Source organism: Rhinoderma darwinii, chromosome 5 (assembly GCF_050947455.1).
Source record: "Rhinoderma darwinii isolate aRhiDar2 chromosome 5, aRhiDar2.hap1, whole genome shotgun sequence".
NCBI lineage: Eukaryota > Metazoa > Chordata > Amphibia > Anura > Rhinodermatidae > Rhinoderma > Rhinoderma darwinii.
The window spans coordinates 205,680,505-205,699,322 of NC_134691.1; the positions used below are offsets into that span (position 1 = coordinate 205,680,505).

An 18,818-nucleotide genomic window follows, 5' to 3' on the forward strand; every position below is an offset into this window, starting at 1 on the left:
GGCAAAAAATACCTAGCTATGAAAAAAATACTATTTATATAGATAGTATTTATAAAGATAGTTAATAGATGCTAGATAATAGAACTTGATATCTAGCCATGGGCAGAGCACGTCTGCATACGATGTCATGATTAGTGGCCAGTTTATTGGGTACAAATGTGCATCTGTTCATTCATGCATTCTGAGTGACATTGACCATGAAATTATTGTTGACGCAAGATAGGGTGAATTTGTGTACCTCAGAAACAGCTTAACAGACAACAATCTACAGATTTTACAGGAATGATGCACAAATAAAATCTGGTGGTCACCAGTTCTTTGGGTACATAGTACTTTTGGAAAAATACAATGTCCAATGGATGGGAGAAAGGGAAGGAATATGAGTAAACTATAGAACTTTGTTTTATCTGTATTGATCTAGAGGAAGGTTTAAAAAATAAAAAATTCCCATAAGGCTTCGTTCACATCTGCGTCGGGGTTCTGTTCATGGGTTCCGTCAGACCTTTCCGTGAGGGGAACTCATGAAAGGAATCCATAGCTTTCCGTTTGCATTACCATTGATTTCAATGGTAACGCTTCTCTTGCTAATCGTTTCTGTTTGTCTCCGTTACGCAAGGTTTCCGTTCTTCTGGCGGAATCAATAGTCCAGTCGACTACACTATTGATTCTGTCGAAAAAAAAGGAAACCATTAGCAACGGAAGCATTAATCAATCTATACTAAAAAGGAAAAATTTCCCTCCTGATCCCAAGTAGTAATCAGACTGGATCGACATTCAAACAAGAATTCCACACATTGACATAGGAGGTGATATTTTTTCGTTCAAGGAAATCATCTAAGCCTTTTATAAAGCCATCTGCTGTAGCTACTGTGACCAGCTCCTATGGTAGGCTATTTCACAGATTCACAGTTCTTACAGTGAAGATGGCTTGGAGATTGAACCTTTTTTTCTCCAGACGGAGGGAGTGCTCTCTTCTATTTTGAGGGGATTTTACATGGAACTGGTTCTCACAACATTTTTTTGTATGGGCCATTTATATACTTATACAAGTTAAGCATGTCCCCCATTTGTCATCTCTTTTTAAGGCTTTGTTCACATCTGCGCCTTGACTCCGTTCATGGGTTCCATCTGAGCTTTCCGTCAGGGGAAATCATGAACAGAATACAAATTGAAGCAGATGAAAACCATAGGTTTCCGTTTGCATCACCATTGATTTCATTGGTGACGGATCCGAGGCAAATGGTTTCCGTTTGTCCCCGTTGTCTAAGGTTCCGTCCTTTTGACAGAATCAATACCATATTCAACTACGGTTTCCGTTTGTTTCAGATTGAATTCCGTTCATGGGTTCCCCTGATGGAAAGCTCAGACGGAATCCATGAACAGAGTCCCGACGCAGATGTGAACGAAGTCTAAGGCTGAATTGGTTGAATTCTTTTAATCTTTCCTCCTAACTAAGATTCTCCATGCTTCTTATTAGTTTAGTTGCTTTTGGACTCTGGCTCTGCAGCCAATTTTATACGCATCTCCTTCACTTGCCTACAAACCTTCTGGAGAAGCCGTTGATCATTGCCTCAGTAAATGGACTGCCTCTGCCCGACCGAATATTGTCTGTGACCAAACCGCTGAAGCTTCAAGTGGGAGTCCTTCGTTCCGAGCTCATCTTCTTTTTTTAGTCCTGCCCAGGACCGTCAACCCCGTGCTGCTGGGTTTGCCTTGGCTACACGCCCCAGTCCTGGATTGGAACTCCGGAGAGGTCCTCCAGTGAGGTCCCAAGTGCCTCAACCGCTGCATGGGGCATATCCATCCGGTTCAGCCACCTCCGCATCCGTCATTGACAGGGTTGCCCCCTTGCTACTCTCAATTATCTGATGTCTTCAGCTAGAAGGTGGCAGAGACGTTGCCCCCACACCGGGCGTATGCCTGTCCTATTGACTTGGTTCCTGATTCGCCTCCCCGTGGTAGAATATACCCTCTCTCCTTACCTGAGACCCAGTCTATGTCCGCCTATATCAAGGAGAATTTAGAAAGGGGCTTCATATGCAAATCCTCATCCCTGGCCGGAGCCGGGTTTTTCTTTGTTAAAAAGAAAGACTGATCTCTCCGACCCTGCATTGACTACCGGGGTCTCAATCAGATCACGGAAAAGCACAAATACCCATTGCATTTGATTTCAGAACTGTTTGATCGGATATGGGGACCAAAATTTTGTTCCATTACTAGACCTGTGGGGGGCCGACAACCTAATCCGGATTAGTCGGGGTGACGAATGTAAAACTGCATTTAATACTAGAGATGGGCACTACGAATACCTGGTGATGCCCTTCGGCCAGTGTAACGCTCCGACGGTCTTCCAAGAGTTCGTCAATGACTTCTTCCGTGATCTCCTCTATGTTTGTGTTGTGGTGTATCTCGATGACCTTTTGATTTTTTCCCCCAGATCCAGCAACTCATCAAAGACATGTCTGTCAAGTTTTGCTTAGATTGAGGGAGAATCGCCTATGTGCCAAGCTGGAGAAGTGCGGGTACGAGAAAAAGTATCTACCCTTCTGGGCTACATCATCTCTGATCAAGGTCTCAAAATGGATCATGAGAAGGTAAATGCTGTCCTGGAATGGCCACGCCCTCAAGGCTTAAGGGCCATACGGCGCTTCTTGGGATTCGCCAACTTCTCCCGGCTGTTCATCCCCAACCTCTCACTGACAGCTCCCATCCCTACCCTCCCCAAAAAGGGCATGAACGCCAAGGTGTGGACTCCAGAAGCAGAGGCCACATTCAGGAGCTTAAAGAAGGCCTTCACGTCAGCCTCAATCCTCCATCATCTTGATATGTCTCTGCAGTTTTTGTTGGAGGTGGACACCTCCTCTGTTGGTGCTGGCGCACTTCTGTTCCAGAGAGGCTCCAAAGGCAAGACCGTGGCATGTGGCTATTACTCCAAGCTTTTTTTCTCCCGCAGGGCGCAACTACTCGATTGGGGATCAGGAGTTACTGGCCATCAAGCTGGCTCTGGAGGAGTGGAGACCTCGACTAGAGGGCGCAGCTCATTCAATCCTAATATTCACGGACCACAAGAACCTCACCTATCTCCAGACGGCCCAGCGGCTGAAAACCCGTCAGGCCAGGTGGTCGCTGTTCTTCTCCCGGTTCCAGTTTGAGCTCCACTACCACCCTGCCGACAAGGATGTGAGGGCCGATGCCTTGTCCAGGTCGTTCGAGACAGAGGACGCTATGGCATCTCCACAAAATATCATTGATCCATCCTGCATCATCCATGTCAACCCTTTGCAAGTTAGAGACATTCCTCCGGGGAGGACTTTTGTGCGTCTGTCAGACAGAAGAAGAATCCTCCGCTGGGGACACCGTTCTAAACTGGCAAGTCACGCGGGTGCCTGTAAGACCCGAGACCTGATTGCCCGTCAGTTCTGGTGGCCCACGCTGCCCAAAGACATCATGGACTTTGTCGCCTCCTGCACGGTGTGTGCAGCAAATAAAGTTGCCCACTCCAAACTGGCTGGCCTGCTCCAGCCACTGCCTGTGCCCAATGCCCCCTGGCAGCATATTGCTATGGACTTTGTCACGGACCTGCCTCCCTCTGCTGGATTCAGTTCAGTCTGGGTGGTGGTGGTCCAATTCTCTTAGATGGCTCATTTTGTTCCACTGACTGGCCTACCTTCTGCTTCCCGACTGGCCAATCTCTTCATCCAACACATCTTCCGTCTGCACGGCTGGCCTCTACATATTGTGTTGGATCGGGGGATCAGTTCACCTCAAAGTTCTGGGGAGCTCTCTGCGGTCTCCTCGGTGTGAAGTTGGACTTTTCCTCAGCCTACCATCCCCAGTCCAATGGTTAAATCGAGAGGATTAATCAGATTATGGAGAACTATCTGCAACACTATCTCCAGGCAGCATGATGACTGGGTGCAGCTGCTTCCTTGGGCTGAGTGCTCCTACAACAACCACACTAGTGAGTCCACCGCCTCCAGCCCATTCTTCATTGTCTACGGCCAACACCCACGAATACCTCTTCCTGTTTCCACTACGTCCCAGGTGCCTGCAGCTGATTCTACATTCAGGGTCTTTCTACAAATCTGGCAGAAGACCCAATCTTTTATTCTGCTGGCGGTCAACCGCATGAAAAGAAAGGCAGACACAAGAAGACGAGAGCCTCCCCAGTTTCTTCCAGGCATTAAGGTCTGGCTATCCTCTAAGAATATCTGGCTGAAGGTGCTGTCTTGCAAGTTTGCCCCCAGGTTCCTCGGACCCTTCGAGATCCTGCTGCAGTTGAACCCTGTCTCTTACAAGCTTCGGCTGCCTCCCACCCTCAAGATCCCAAACTCCTTTCACGCCTCCCTGCTGAAGCCTGTGGTCCTGAACCGCTACACCAAGACCTCTAGTCCCGCAGTGGCTCCTAGAGGTTCGTCGGAGACATTCGTGGTGAAGGAGATCTTGGACACCAAGAGAGTAGAGGAAAGAACCTTTTATTTTGTGGATTGGAGGGGATTTGGTCCAGAGGAGAGGTCCTGGGAGCCAGAGGAGAACATCAATGCTCCTGCCCTCATGAAGAAGTTTCTCTCCCGCCCCAAGAACCTCCCTCCTGGTCAGTACACGTAGATGCAGGATATCTGCAAATTAGCCCAGAATGCCTCTGGACTATAAAAAGGGCTATGCCCTTCCAATCCTCGCCTGAGCGTTGTTGTGTTACCCTAGTCTGTCTTTGCAAATGGTCCTTTAGTGTTTCCCAGTGTTCTGTTCCCGCTTTCAGTATCCCGTGCTACTGTGCCCCTGTGCCTTAAAGTGTTGGAGTCGTGTTGTTCTCTCTCTGCTGTGTTGCACCCCGCCTGGTGCCTGCCTACTGCCGGAGCCTCATCTCAGCCTGAAACCACCGCTACTGTCTACATTGCCTCAGGTACCCTTTCCAGAACTATAGACATTGCCTATACCTGTTTGGCAGCTGCTATCCCGCTACGCGGTACAGCCCAATGGGTCCACACCCCGATTGTTGCAAAACGTACAGATATAATACCCTGCAATACATAATTATTGCAGGGTATTAGAACAACGATCCAATTGGATCTTCAAGTCCCTAGTGGGACTAAAAAAAAAATAAAGTTACAAAAAAATGTACAATAGTAAAAAAGTTACATCCCAAAATAATAAAATAAAAAATCGCCCTTTTTCCCTTATCAAAGTCATTTATTATTATAAAAAAATAAATAAACTATGCATAATAGGTATCGCCGCATCCGTAACAGCCTGAACTATAAAAATATTATGCATTTTATCCCGCACGATGACTGCCATAAAAAAAAATAATTAAAAAAATGATACCAGAATCGCTATTTTTAGTCACTTCAGCTCCCAAAAAATGTCATAAATAGGGATCAAAAAGTCGCATGTACTCAAAAATGGTACCAATAAAAACTACAGTTTGTTCTGCAAAAAACAAGCCCTCACACTGCTTTCTTGATGGAAAAAGAAAAAAGTTGTGGCTCTTAGAATATGGCGACACAAAAACGAAAGTTTTTTTAAAAAACGTGATTTTATTGTGCAAACACCGTAAAACATAAAAAAAAGATATACATATGATATCGCCGTAATCGCATTGACCCACAGAATAAATTAAATATTTATTTAATCAGGAGAAATTGCTTTACAAATCTTGGGCTGCTTTTTCTTCTTTATTCCTTGTAAAAATTGATAATTTCTAAGTTTTACTGTAAAAAAATTTAGATTTTCATTTTTACGGACTAATTCCACTATATTCAGCAAAAAACCTGTGGGGTTAAAATGCTCACTATACCCCTAGATAAAGTCCTTGAGGGGTGTAGTTTGCCAAATGGTGTATTTTTGGGGATGTTTCCACTGTTTAGGCCCCACAAGACCACTTCAAACCTGACATGGTGCCTAAAATATATTCTAATAAAAAGGAGGCCCCAAAATCCTCTAGGTGCTCCTTTTGCTTCTGAGGCCTGTGCTTCAGTCCATTACCGCACTAGGGCCACATGTGGGATATTTCTAAAAACTGCAGTATCTGGGCAATAAATATTGAGTTGCGTTTCTCTGGTAAAACCTTTTGTGTTACAGATAAAAATGGATTTACTGACAAAACTTGTCTACTACTTTGCTCTAATTCCTGTGAAACACGTAAAGGATTAAGAAACTTTCTAAATGCTGTTTTGAAAATTTTGAGGGGTGCAGTTTTTAAAATGAGTGACTTATTGGGGTTTCTAATATATAAGGCCCTCAAAGCCACTTCGGAAGTGAACTGGTACCTATAAAATAGGTTTTGGAAATTTTCTTGAAAATGTGAGAAATTGCTGCTAAAGTTCTAAGTCTTGTAACGTCTTAGAAAAAAAAAAGGGATTTTCAAAAAACAATGCCAACATTAAAGTAGACATATGGGAAATGTTAATTTGTAACTATTTTGTATGGTATTGCGATCTGTTTTACAAGCAGATACATTTAAATTTAGAAAAATGCTAATTTTCCAAATTTTCTCAAAATTTTGGTGTTTTTCACAAACAAATACTGTATTTATTGATCAAAATTTTCCACTAATATAAAGTACAATATGTCACGAGAAAACAATCTCAATCGCTTGGATAGGTAAAAGCATTCCAGAGTTATTACTACATAAAGTGACACATGGCAAATTTGAAAAAATCGGCTGCGTCCACAGGGCCAAAACAGGCTCAGTCCTGAAGGGGTTAATCTGTATTATGTTCTTTTGTGAATGGGTATTATTAGTACCCAGTTGCATAACTTCACATTTATCAACATTAACTACTGGCTTCACTTATTATGCTATATTCTGTCATATATATATATATATATATATATATGTCCCTTTTGAAGCCCTTTAAACATTTTCAATAACACTTTGTTAATAAAAGAGTAGTCCGAGGAAAGTGACCAGGTGGTTCAAGCTGATAGCAAGGGAACATAAACTAATACCTATGCATTACAACAGTGGCATGCGGGAAAAGCATCTCTGAACATACACTTAGTTAAACCTTGAAGTTTCTTTCCCAACATCTTAACTGAAGGCTACAGTGGGCAATTATTGACAAAAACTGGACAGCTGAAGACTGGAAAAGTGTTGCCTTCTCTATTGCACCATGTACATGGTAGGATGTAGCATAAGCCGTATGAGTACATTGATCCATCCTTCCTTCACTCAACAGTTCAGGCTGATTGTGATATATTGGTATAAGGAACCACATTGCACAAATTAGAGTCTTAAAGGGGTTACCTGGGTTGGGCTGTAAATTAAATAAATAAACAAAGCAATATGGTAAGTATCCTTGCTTCCCGGTGATCCAGCACTGACGCAATGGTTGTATACATGCATGTAGCATGTGACCTCTGCAGCCAATCAGAGAGCTCCGTGGAAATGTGTTGTATTTCTGCCAGAAATATGATTCGTCACCATTGAGCCCCGCTGAGCCCTCTGATTAGCTGCAGTGTTTACAGTTGTTCACCATGTGGTTTAAATAATGTACCTTTTTATTGTACAGGTCGATCTGGCTGTACCCCATATGTGTATTTTTCTTTTTGACTTTTGCATAATTAAACAACTTTTTTTGAATAAAAATGTATAAAAAAGTTAATGTGAACACTATTTTGAATTAACATTATACAACTTTTAAGAAAAAAAATCTTGGGTCCCATTAAGTGACTTAACATGCTGCGGTCGCTATTCACTGTGGCATCTAAGAGGTTAATCGGACAGGAACAGAGGTAACTCTGATCTCGGCTGTTGCAGTGAATTATTGGCTGTATATAACAACCGGCACCTGCTGTGAATGACGTGTGCTCGCGTCATCCAATAGACTACTGTATACTGTACACACATTTGCGGGAAGGCACCACTAAAATGGATCTACAGTTAAGTCCAAACGCAGGAAGGGGTTAAGTAGTGCTGGGCTATTAATCGGAAAATCAACGTCATCTTTCGCATTTAGTTTTTTTTCCCAGTTTCAACTGTATCTGCATGATCAGGACGCAGATACAGCCGAATCCTATGGTAGAGCAGGGAGCCATTAGTTCCCTGCTCTACTATTCACTGTGTAACGGCCGCTTACGGCTTGGCACAGACAGGTTCAATGACGTCCCTGTCTCACGCCTGTCTGTGCCAATCCGTGAGCGGTTTGGCATGCATATATCCAGAGTCCACTGGACTCCCACCATATACTGGTGTTTCAGGCATCTTTTTGGTCCACGGTGTCCTCAATACCCGCCCCATTTACTGCCACAGCCAGTGTGGTATATACTTGGATGATGGGTGTTATATACAGGGATGATGGGGTAATATACAGGGATGATGGGGTTTATATACAGGGATGATTGGGGTTATATACAGGGATAATGGTGGGCTGGTATATACAGGTATGATGCGGGTCCCTGTATATTACCCCCATCATCCCTGTATATACCACCCCGCCATCATCCCCGTATATTACCCCATCAACAGCAATTCCGCCACGTCTGAATGTGCCCTTAGTGTACACTGTCTAAATATTAGCTCGAATTTGTGAATCTGTGCCATTGAATGCAGAATGTTGCATATGACCGTTATTCGGTAACTTAGTTCAGACGTTGCGGAAAATTAACTGCAGAATTTAGGCTACGGTGCAGAATTTTCACTCCGCAGCATGCCCATTTTGTGGCAGAGAGTCAGCAGAATTTCACTGCGGATTTGCAATGCAAAAACTGAAATCTGCGGCAAGTCCGCTGTGATATCCGCAGCGTCTGAATTACCTGTCAAACATGCAAATGTTGCTGCAGATTCGTTGTGTAATTGCCGCGAATCTGCAGAAACATTTGCAGCGCAAAATTCTGCTGCGTCTGAACGTGCCCTAAAGGTCCTCTTACATGGCCAGTCCTGGGCCGTGTAAACGTGTGCCTATCAACAAGACAGCTCGGTGATCAGTGCTCGTTTGCACCTTTCACAAGGCGCTAGTATGGGGACGAGCACTCATTACTCTGATCGCTCATCCCCATACATTATCATGTCGTCAGCGCGTCTCCCTGTTTACACAGGGAGATGTGTTGCCGACAATGATAATATTTTACACTTTTAAAACAATGCGTTTGCTCGTTCATCTGCTGATCGCTGCCCTGTTTAGAAAGGGCAATTATTGGGAACCGTACCACATTGTGGTGCAGTTTTTCGGTCAGAACTTCCTCTGCGGAATACAGTGCAGGCGAAAAAAAAACTTCCATACTTACCCCCTCCCTCTTCTCTGCGCACAGTACGGCCTCCTGGTATGATGTTACAGGCCATGTGACGCTGCAATCTGTGATTGGCTGCAGCGGTCACATGGGATGCAACGCCATCCCAGGGGGCTGGACTGCAGGAAGAAGGAGAGCGCTCTAGGTAAGTATGACCCGCAACAGAAAATCAACAAAAATGCAGCATAAATTGATATGCAGCGGATTTAAATTCTGCACCGCAGGTCAATTTATTAATGTTTAGTCTGCGTCCTTTTTCCTGCAGCGTGGGCAAAAGATTTTTCTTAATCTTATCCAGTTTGCTGCTAATGTAAATGCTGCGGAATTTCCGCACTGTATTCCGTTGCGGAAATTCCGCACTGTTTACCCTACTTGGGAACCCATCCTGAGGCTCCCTGCCGACGCAGCAGATTTTTTTGCAGATTTAGTGCTTACTGCTGATTTTAAAATTATTTTCTCTTCCATATACTACTTCTTGATGGGCTTAGTTTATGCCAGTTTTTTGTGGCAAAATATTGGTGCAGTTTTGGCGTTTGTCTGAACGTTAAGTCACGCCCCTTTCACCAGACCACACTCCTTTTCCTCTGACCCAAAGCCCTTGTTGAGCGCAGCACAAAAAGTGTCTAAAACAGTAAAGAAACGTGGCTCACTGTATGTGCGGCTGAATTCTAGCTCAATTTGAATAGTAAATCTTCAGATTGCTGGGTGTGAGCTGATCACTATATTTTTTGATTGTTGGAATGGCTATAAGTCTCTCAATCATACATTGTATGTTTAGTTACAGGGCAATGGGATGTAAGAATAGTTTGACTTTGATGTCCAATTGTGTACACATTCAGTGAGGGCTTTGACCAATTATGTTCCCTGGTGGTCATCAGTGCACCGTATGTGAAGACGCATGACAGGCCGTCATGAAGATAATAAACTTCATTTAGGGCAGTATTATGATTATTGTGCTTAGACACTTGAGGTAATTTCTGTGGTGGATTTTAGACATAATGTTATAATATAGACTTAAAGAGGCTCTGTCACCAGATTTTGCAACCCCTATCTCCTATTGCAGCAGATCGGCGCTGCAATGGAGATAAGAGTAACGTTTTTGTTTTTTTAAAACGAGCATTTTTGGCCAAGTTATGACCATTTTTATATTTATGTAAATGAGGCTTTCTAAAGTACAACTGGGCGTGTATTATGTGCGTACATCGGGGCATTTTTACTTCTTTTACTAGCTGGGCGTTGTGTATAGAAGTATCAGCCACTTCTCTTCACAACGCCCAGCTTCTGGCAGTGCAGACACACAGCGTGTTCTCGAGAGATCACGCTGTGACGTCACTCACTTCCTGCCCCAGGTCCTGCATCGTGTCGGACCAGCGAGGACACATCGGCACCAGAGGCTACATTTGATTCTGCAGCAGCATCGGCGTTTGCAGGTAAGTCGATGTAGCTACTTACCTGCAAACGCTGTAAGTTACAGGTCCTGCTTAGAGGATGAGCAATCACGGGAGCACTCATCTGCCTCTTCTACAGCGACGCCAAAAGACATCGCTGTAGACCAGGGGTGGGGAACCTTTTTTCTGACAAGGGCCATTTGGCTATTTATAACCTCATTCGCGGGACATACAAAATTATCAACTTAAAAATTAGCCTTCTATATTTGGTCAAACATTTCATTAACTCACCCCTAATGTAATGGCTGGAACTGCTTCTCTTTGGTGAGGCGTGTGATGTTAGCCGTTATTAATGATGTTGCTACTGAGTCGATCAGTCTGGAGCGCAGTCGATTCTTTGGTAAGTTTTGAAAAAAACTCTCAACAGTAAGTTGTTCCAACTTACTTAAAGGGGTTTTCCCATGAGGGATATTCATGACATATCCACAGGATATGTCATAAATGTCAGATGCGGGTCCCACCTCTGGAACCCGCATCTATCTCTAGAATGGGGCCCCCTAAACCCTGTTATACCGCTAAGTGCTCCGGCTGATTTACGACCATGAAGAAGAAAACAGCTGAGCTACGCTGTCTCCGTAACTCCCATAGTAGTGAATGGCAGTTACGGAGGTAGCGAAGCACGCGAGCTATGTTGTTTCCGTAACTACTATTCAGTTGTATAGGACTTACGGAAACAGCGTAGCTCAGCGAGTTATGCTGTTTTCTTATTCATGGTCGGAAATCACCTGCATCAACCGCAACACAGTGAGGTATAACATGGTTTAATGGTTTAGGGGGTCTATTCTAGCGATAGATCTGGGACCCCATCTATCTGACATTTATGACATATCCTGTGGACCTCACTTCGAGTAAGAAGGGCGGGCGGACGGAGCCAAGGAAGGAATGACACGGCGGCGGTCAGAGTGTGTTCGGGGCGTGCTGTTGCGGGAGTGGACCAATCCAGTTACCTGACCTTAATGGAGAAATCCCTAGGGGTTCAAGAGGCTCTGTCACCAGTTTATAAGTGCCCTATCTCCTACCTAAGGTGATAGGTGCTGTAATGTAGATAACAACAGTTGTTTTTTTAAATTTTTTAAACGTTTATTTTTTGTTTTATGCTAATTGATTCTAACTGCCCAACTGGGCGTAATTTTTTTTACTTTAGAGCAAGTGGGCGTTGTAAAGAGAAATGTATGACTTCTCCTCATTCATGTTCAGCTGTACTCACAGCATCGCGTAATCTTGCTGTGCTGTGAGTACAGCTGAACATGAATGAAGAGAAGTGTATGACGCTGATTGGTCAGCGTCATACACTTCTCTTTACAACTCCCACTTGCTCTAAAGTAAAAAAAGAGCCTAGTTGGGCATTTAGAAGAAATTAGTAGAAAACAAAAAATAGTCATACCATGCCTATCACCTTTGGTAGGAGATAGGGCACTTATAAACTGGTGACAGACCCACTGTAATAGATAAATCCCTTGCATTCTAGGGGAGAGAAAGGATTAATAGAAACATCCTTAGTTGTCTAGAGGAGAGAAAATGTTAGCAGAGACAACACTGGTATTCTATGGCAGTGAATGGATTTATAGTAAAGTCTCTGGTAGTTTAGGAGATAAATACCTGGTGTCCAGGTGTTACTTACCTCTGCAGGCTCCTGCACTGTCTGCTGCAGCTTCATGATGGTTGGGCAGAGCAGTCTGCCTAGAGAAAAAAAAAGGTCTGTTCCATAATCTGGTTGCTACTGATTGTTCTGTGCTCTGGAGCCCCCTAGGAAACAGGGGGACGGACAACTGCTAACTTTGCCTATCCACCCCTGATGTGAGTTCAGGTGAGTGGAAAAGTCCAGTCACCTGACCTCCCATCACTGACTCAGGTCAGGTGACCAGAATAACCCACTTTTGGGCCGGCACACGCCGACCTCACTCAGACCGCCGCCGCCATTCTTGGCTATGTCACTGGCGTGAGGTCAGATGACTGGACTGAGCTGGCCCGGGAGTGGACCAGTCCGGTTACCTGACCTCAGGTCAGGTGACCAGACTGGTCTGCTCTAGGGCCGGCACAGTCCGGTCACCTGATCTTACGTCACTGACCCACTCTTGGCCCGGCACGCACCGACCTCACTCAAATCGCCGTTGCTGCCGCCGCCATTTTTGGCTCCGTCTGCCCTTCTGCTCCTAAACGTGAGTAAGGTGGACAGAGCCAAGTAGCGAATGACACGGCGGCAGCGCGGTCTGAGTGAGGCTGGGCCAGACCAAATGATCCTGCGGGCTGGACATTCCCCACCCCTGCTGTTAGACTAAGCACCTGCACCGCCTGCCATCAAAAGACAGTGGGCGGTCGTTAAGGAGATAACAGAGAAATTGCTGGGATTTTTTTTGGGGTTAAACCTGACGTATGCCACTGTAATACCATACAGTGACATACGTTATCCGTAGGCCCCCATATAGTTACATATTTTTATGTAGGTTGAACGAAGACACGTGTTCTTTATTTTCAACCTTTCCCAGATCTATTACACATCATTCATTGCTAAATTATTTATAAACCTCAATGCCATTTGTTATTAGATAAGCATCTAGCCTTTTTCTGAATGCTGAAATGCCATTACTACCTTTAAGGCAGTCCCTTTCGTGACCAAGGATTATTGATGCCCCTGTGTCGAGGTCAAATTTGTAATTTTTGAAATGCACTTTTTTTAACCGATTTAATATCTTTGCAACCGCTTTGAATATCACAACTATTTTTACTTTGTTTTATTACAAGACTTATGAGGCTTTTATTTTCTGGATTAGTTTAATTCCATGTTTTTAATTTTTATTATGCGCAGACAAATCACTGAAAATTTGGGAGAGAACTTTTTTGTTTTATATATATATATATATATATATATATATCTATCTATCTAATATATATAATTTTTTTTATTATTAAGTGTATACGCTGTTGCAGCTCTGTAACAATTAGTCATCTTCTCTCTCCGTCAGCCTAAATCGCTGTGAGGGGAATATAGCTGTAAGGCTATATTCACACAACGTGGAAAAAAAGGCAGTTAAAAACGGATGAACTGTCAGGATTTTTTTCTGGCTGTTTTGCATCAGTGTGTCTCAAAATTTGAATCCATTTCCCGGCCGTCTGACCGTTTTTAACCGCTATTAGCCGTCCATTTTTCATGGCCTTTAAAATTTTGTTTGATTTGTTTGGGTTTTTTGTTCCAACCCCCTTAAAACACCACAGTGCCCATGTAGATGGTGCCGCAATATCCCTGTAGATAGTGCCCACTGTAGATAGTGCCAGTGGCCACATAGTGCCACAGTTTCCAATATAGATAGTGCACTCATAGTGCCACAGTTCCCACTGTATAGTGCCACACACAGTGCCCATGTAGGTAGCGCCACAGTATCCCCTGTAGAAAGTGCCCATATACTGGCACAGTGCACATGTAGATAGTGCCACACCCACTGCAGATAGCACAGCCTCTGCTGTAGATAGCACCAGCCCCTCCCTGTAGATAGCACCAGCCCCCCCTCTTGCCGGGCATTCTGCTCCTAGAGGGAGCCCCTGACGTCTCTGTCCATATATGGACAGTGACATCAGGGGCTCGCTCTAGGTGCGGATTCCCCGGCCAGCAGAGTATTGCCGACATTCTGGCCAGGGATTCCGCTGCTAGAGGGAGCCCCTGACGTCACTGTCCTTATATGACGTCAGGGATTCTGCTCCTAGAGGGAGCTTAGGTTTCGCTATCTACAGGCAGGGTTGATGCTATCTACGAGGGGTGCTAGCTTTAGGGTGGGTTCTATCAACAGGGGGGTGACGTTATATACAGGGGGGTGGTGCTATCTACAGGGGGGGATGGAGAGACGTCCGGGGCTCCCTCTAGGAACGGAATCCCCCGCCAGAGCGCTCTGATTGGGGATTCCACTCCTAGAGGGAGCTTAGGTGGCGCTATCTACAGGGGGTTTGCACTATTTACAGGGGGGGTATATTTCGGGGCTCTCAAATGCCCGGCAGACATGAGTGCAGCGCCGCTTACAGTCAAGCAGCACTGCACTCATTAAACCCCGTTCCAGGCTGCCAACGTTTATATACGGGACAACAGCATGGGACATCGGCAGTTGGAACGTATATAGCTGTATGGCTGTCGTAAGAACCTTTGCCTATAATGTTGTCTGAATCGCCTTTCTTCCACATGTAATGAATATCCGCTGGTCCTTTCTATAGTTCTTGGAATTAATTAGTCATGTGTCATTTCTTGGTATTGACCACACATATATTTATAAGAATAAAAAAAATTATAAGCAGGCTTTCCTTTTCTCTACTGTAAAAAAATAATAAAAAAGGTATAATGACCGCTTTCGCCTCATACTGTGCATAGGAAGAAAAACTTCCAGTCAGCGGCGGGGAGATGTAGGGGGGGGGGGGGGGCGCAGCTCATGAATACGGAGGCAGGAGAAAAACAGTGATTTTATGAAAACTATAGATTAGGGCCTGGTCACATCAGCGTTGCTTTCCATTGAGGGGTGCAGTCGACTGCGCTATTGATTCCGTCAAAAAACGTAACCCTTTCACAATGCTGGCAAACAGAAACCATTAGCAAAGTATCCGTCACCATTGAGATCAATGGTGATTCAAACAGAAGCCATGGTTTTCTTTTGCCTTTCAGTTGAGGAGTTCCCCCGACTGCTGGCAGCCATGCATGCTGTGGAATGAAAATTCTGCGCCGCAGCCTATTTTTCGCAACTACTTTTTCAGCAACGTCTGCACTAAGTTACCTAAAAAGCCATAGAAAGTAATGCAAAAAAAGTCTGCTGCGGATTTCCACTGCAGACTGTCCACAGCAGAATTTCACAGCAATTCTGCCACATCTGAATGTGCCCTTGTTTTGAGCAGGCATAGAGTTGCACCAGAATTTTGTTCCTTTTTCACTGCTTTCACTTAATAAATATACTTAAAGAGGCTCTGTCACCAGATTTTGCAACCCCTATCTGCTATTGCAGCAGATAGGCGCTGCAATGTAGATTACAGTAACATTTTTATTTTTAAAAAACGAGCATTTTTGGCCAAGTTATGACCATTTTTGTATTTATGCAAATGAGGCTTGTAAAAGTCCAAGTGGGCGTGTTTAAAGTAAAAGTCCAAGTGGGCGTGTATTATGTGCGTACATCGGGGCGTTTTTACTACTTTTACTAGCTGGGCGTTCTGACGAGAAGTATCATCCACTTCTCTTCAGAACGCCCTGCTTCTGGCAGTGCAGACACATCCGTGTTCTCGAGAGATCACGCTGTGACATCACTCACTTCCTGCCCCAGGTCCTGCATCGTGTCGGCCACATCGGCACCAGAGGCTACAGATGATTCTGCAGCAGCATCAGCGTTTGCAGGTAAGTAGCTACATCGACTTAACTGCAAACGCCGATGCTGCTGCAGAATCAACTGTAGCCTCTGGTGCCGATGTGTCCTCGCTCGTCCGACACGATGCAGGACCTGTGAGTGACGACACAGCGTGATCTCTCGAGAACACGGCTGTGTCTGCACTGCCAGAAGCTGGCCGTTCTGAAGAGAAGTGGATGATACTTCTCGTCAGAACGCCCAGCTAGTAAAAGTAGTAAAAACGCCCCGATGTACGCACATAATACACGCCCACTTGGACTTTTACTTTAAACACGCCCACTTGGACTTTTGCAAGCCTCATTTGCATAAATACAAAAATGGTCATAAAATGCTCGTTTTTTTTAAAATAACGTTACTGTAATCTACATTGCAGCGCCTATCTGTAAAAAATCAATTGATAGCTTCATTTATAACACCACTGTTGTCACAAATAGGCTGTACAGGGGAAGAGGTGACAGTAACTGGCTGTGATTATTCTTCCAGCTCTCACTTGGAGCTTCCACACTCCTGCCCCCCTCCCCTACATAGACCCACAACTATGAAGTAAAACTTTTCATTCTGCTCACCAATTGAGTTCTGCTTTCCAAATATTGCACAGATTCTAAGCTTTAAAATTATACCAAAAGTCCTAGCCTTTATATTTTTGTCGCATTGTGAATAGGTTAAAGCTGATATTTTACTACTGCCGCTAATGTGTTATTTCTTTCCCCATGGAAATTGAACCCTACAAATCGTATAAAAAAACAAAGCTGACAAAGTCTTAAAATTGGTTTCTTTTTCTAGTTTGGTTAGTTTCATATATGGCTCACATAGTTGTGGTTCATCAGGGTGGTACTAGCGCTGTCGTTTGGGCTGTTTTTAATAAATATATATATATATATATATATATATTTATTTTTAATTGTTTTTTAATTTTTACTTTGCATTCGACAGATTGTTTCCCCCATAAGGTCTTGAGAGACTTAGGCCACGTTCAGAGGTGGCAAATTTGGTGTTAAATTCCACTGCGGATAGTCCGCAGCAATTCTGCAGCAGTCGTTTTTTCTTTTTTTTCTTTACATTTTTAGGAAACTTTCCCCTCGACAGCATGCACATTATATTGCGGAGAAGCAGCATTATTTCACTGCGGATTTCAGCCGTTGCAATGCAAAAACTGAAATCTGTGGCAAGTCCGCTGTGATATCGGCAACGTCTGAATTACCTGTCAAATATGCAAATGTTGGTGCAGATTCGTTGCAGTACAGAACAGTAAATGATAAGTGGAAAAAAACTATTAGAAATTGACCTTCAGTGCGGTGTTTTACTCCGCAGGATGTCAATTGTATTTGCAATCACTTCTATTTTGTTGTGGATTTTCCCTATTGAATTTGATGGGGAGGTAAAACCCGCAACAAATAGCAGATGTTGCGATTTTTGCTGTGGAAAAGTTGCGATTCCGCCACAAAAAGATCGCAACTCAGAAAAAAAAAAACCTTATACTTACCCAGAATTCTGTGCTTCTTCGCCCAGGCTGGCCTTCTGGGATGACGTTTCATCCCATGTGACTGCTGCAGTCAATCACAGGCTGCAGCAGTCACATGGGATGAAACGTCATCCCAGGAGGCCAGACTGCAGGATGGAAGAGGGACGTGTCTTTTTTAAATTGTACGTGCATTTGGTGCCGTTTTTCGGCCGAAATTCTCTGCGGTCAGCAGGGCGTATACGCTGTGTGCTATTACGGAGCATATCCACCCTTTGTGAACATACCCTAACAGTTATGCAGGGACAGGGGACAGCTATGTTCCATACATAGTAGAACTAAGCTTTATGTAAGCAATTAGAATACATTTTACATTTCCAAACCTTTGATAGGTTGTTGCGTATTGAAGCACTAAATTGTGTCAATTTAGTTTTTTTCGTGTTTGCAATGATTACATACTCCATATTTGGGGGTGACAGACAGAGACTTATTATTGTCTAACTTATTACAGTGCATTTATTTGATTATTTGCATTCTCTCTAAAACCCTGTAGACAGGATCACACACGCAGTTTTGATGCAGCTTTTGGCTCTGTTTTTAACTTAAGCACTGGAGTGGACACAAAAGAAAGGAGTTTGATCAGACTTTACTTTATACATATCCTACCTTTTGTATACACTTCCGGATTCGGCTAAAAGGAACTAAGCCAAAATCCCTTGTTTTAAGATTGCTGTTACAGATTAAGGCCTCATGCACACGACCGTATTTTTTCCCACCCGTAAATACTGGCGTAAATACGGGTCCGGTGTCACACTTATTTGACCCGTTTTGCACCAGTATTTACGGACCCGTGCCCGTAAATATGGGTCCGGTGTCACCCGTATTCCACCCGTATTTACGGGCACGTTTTTGGCAGCAAAATACCACTGCACTAATCGGCAGCCCCTTCTCTCTATCAGTGCAGGATAGAGAGAAGGGACAGCCCTTTCTGTAATAAAAGTTAAAGAAATTCATACTTACCCGGCCGTTGTCTTGGTGACGCGTCCCTCTCTTCACATCCAGCCCGACATCCCTGGATGACGCGGCAGTCCATGTGACCGCTGCAGCCTGTGATTGGCTGCAGCGGTCACATGGGCTGAAACGTCATCCAGGGATGGCCAGGACGTCGGGCCGGATGTCGAGAGGGACGCGTCACCAAGGCAACGGCCGGGAGACCGGACTGGAGGAAGCAGGAAGTTCTCGGTAAGTATGAACGTCTTTTATTTTTTACAGGTTGCTCTTTATTCTGATCGGTAGTCACTGTCCAGGGTGCTG

At 44.3% G+C, this 18,818-nt stretch overlaps 1 protein-coding gene across 3 annotated transcripts in view; it reads left to right on the forward strand.

Moving 5' to 3' along the window:
• Window positions 1–18,818, forward strand: part of NR4A3 (nuclear receptor subfamily 4 group A member 3) — a 108,259-nt gene that overhangs the window by 37,761 nt on the left and 51,680 nt on the right. The window lies entirely within an intron of this gene.